The sequence below is a fragment of the Acomys russatus genome, chromosome 30 (assembly GCF_903995435.1).
Source record: "Acomys russatus chromosome 30, mAcoRus1.1, whole genome shotgun sequence".
Classification (NCBI taxonomy): Eukaryota; Metazoa; Chordata; class Mammalia; order Rodentia; family Muridae; genus Acomys; species Acomys russatus.
The window spans coordinates 23,345,813-23,348,592 of NC_067166.1; the positions used below are offsets into that span (position 1 = coordinate 23,345,813).

General features: G+C 48.3%; 1 pseudogene; it reads left to right on the top strand.

The window, feature by feature from the left end:
- Positions 1–628: 628 nt before the first annotated feature.
- Positions 629–995, top strand: LOC127212241 (NHP2-like protein 1; annotated as a pseudogene).
- Positions 996–2,780: the final 1,785 nt, after the last annotated feature.

A 2,780-nucleotide genomic window follows, 5' to 3' on the forward strand; every position in this document is an offset into this window, starting at 1 on the left:
TGCACTCAAATTGATATGTTTGATGAAATGAGAACATAGATTATCTTCCATTGCAGAGAGAGCAATGAATTGGGGCGAATGTAAGAGATGTCTTCTAGCATCGAGCAGCGCCATAGGGGTGTTTCAGCCCAGCAATAGGAGTTTTCAGGGAAGTAGCCAAGGAAAAGTGAGCCACCTTTGCACAAAGATTTGGCCAGGCGGTGGTGGCGCATGCCTTTAATCCCAGCACTTGGGAGGCAGAGGCAGGTGGGTCGCTGTGAGTTCGAGGCCAGCCTGGTCTACAAAAGCGAGTCCAGGACAGTCAAGGCTACACAGAGAAAGCTTGTCTCAAAAAAATAAAAATAATTAGTTAATTAAAAGGTTTAAATAAATATTTGTGGGGAAAGGAGCAGCCATGAGTGTTGGGGGGATGGGGTTGATGAGGAAGACAGGCCCTCCATCATGGGACCCTGGACCCCATCCTAAGCACAATGCTCTCCACCCACTGGCATCAGAAGTCTGAGGCGGGGAGGGGGGCGGGGGGACGGGGGGAGGGCAGGGGAGGGGGTAGGCAGAGGGGGCGGGGGCAGCGGGAGTCTGTCTGAGGCGGCCTGTGCTCAGATAGCGGCGAGGGGGGCGCACCGCAGCCATGATGGAGGCTGATGTGAACCCCAAGGTCTATCCCCTCGCAGATGCCCACCTTGTTCAGCAGTCATGCAACTACAAGCAGCTTCGGAAAGGAAGCCAACGAAGCCACCAACACACTCAACAGAGGCGTCTCTGCGTTCACTGTGATGGCAGCAGACGCTGAGCCCTTGGAGATCATCCTGCACCTCCCACCGCTGTGTGAAGACAAGAATGTCCCCTGTGTATTTGTGTGCTCCAAGCTGGCTTTGGGACGGGCCGGTGGGGTCTCCAGGCCTGTCATCTCCTGTTCCATTACCATCAAAGACGGGCCTCAGCTAAAGCAGCCGATCCAGTCCTTTCAGCAGTCTATTGGAAGGCTCTTGGTGTAGACCTGCGGCCTCTGCCCTTTCCTGTCTACTCCCACCCTATTTGTCTATCATATTGTCTGTTAGCATGTAGTGTTTTTCAGCCAGGTTCTATTACAAATATTGTACTACATCTGAAAAACAAAAAGTCTAGGGGGAGCTGAAAAACAGTGAGAGTTACTTGTTTCGCTTTTAAGAAAGAGAAGGTTGTGGAGTTTCATTCATCTTTTCCTCGTCTGTGTTTCGTTTGGGGGTAGTAACGTAGTACTGTAGTAGTGTGTATGTGTGGTGTGGTGTGGTGTATGCAACGCGTGTGTCTATGCAGGTGCGCTCACCTACGCCTGAGTGTGTAGAAAGTGGTTTCAAGTAGCCCCTTCTGTCACACTGTACCTTCCACTTTTTTTTTTTAAACAATTTATTTGATTTTATTTTATATTCACTGGTGTGGGAGTGTCAGATCCCTTCGAACTGGAATTACAGACAGTGGAGAGCAGCCATGTGGGTGCTGGGACTTGAACCGGGATCCTTCGGGAGAGCAGACAGTGCTCTTAACCACTGAGCCATCTCTCCGGCCCGCACCTTGATCTTTTTATATAGCTCTCTCATTGAATTCGGAGCTCTCTCTTTCAGACAGATTAGCCAGCAAGCCCCACGATTTTCCTGTTTCTGTCTCCGCATACTCCCAGATCTTGGGTTACAGGTGTATACCAGCAAGCCTGGCTTTTCTGTGGGTGCTGGAGAACAGAATAGAGCCATCTACCTCGCTCAAGTTTGTGTATTCTGATGATCCCATGAAAGTAAGGCAATTCGTTCAAACATTTCCATTCACAAAACCTGATGTTCTGTAAACATACAGAGAAATAGGGCTGAATTTAACACAAGGCTAAATGAAAACCACAGCAAGGCTTCATCCATCAGAAAATTTTGCGCAAGCATAGCTCTGTTTCTTATTGTTTTGTGCTCACCATGCGTTCCAATGCTAGCTAGAAATAATTTAATCCAGTGGCCACCTCCATGGCCCTCTCGCTCTATGAAGCAATATGATAAATCAAGAAGACTTGCTGGGTATGGTGGCACACGCCTTTAATCCCAGCACTCGGGAGGCGGAGGCAGGCGATCGCTGTGAGTTCAAGGCCAGCCTGGTCTACAAAGTGAGTCTAGGACAGCCAAGACTACACAGAGAAACCATGTCTCAAAAAAACAAAACAAAACAAAACAAAAACAGACTAAGACCAGACCGCAACCCAGAAATTTAGGCTTTCCCGACTCTGTTCAGAAGGAAAACCAATCATTTTAGTATCTTGAAAACACAAATGAGGGCCATGCAACAAGAAAAGTTTACTTTCCCAACTTACATCTGCCAAAACAAATTAATCCAAAGTTCCTTTCATGAGCATGTGTACCAAAAACCAAGAGACAGAGATGGACCAGTGGAAGAATAAAATACGGATGTGACAGCTCTGGGAAAGTGACAGCAGACCCAGAGACAAAGGAAGGCTTAAAGTGCCAAGGAATTCTCTGGATCTCTACTTCCATGTTTCTTGGGAAATGTCCTCACTGCCCTCTCTCTTAGCCACATGTCCACTGCTAGTGATGAGTAACCAGGAGGGTGACCCACCTGTAAATACTGCTACAGTCAACGCCCAAGAGCAGGTCTGTCCTCGGCATCTGATCTCAGTGCCATTCGATATGTGCCCAGGAGTAAGGCAGCAGTTGCATTATGAGACTGCAGAGCTGCCTAAACAAGTAGAAATGCTTACTGCTCTGCAGAGGAACTGAGTTTGGTTCCCAGCACCCACATAGCAGTTG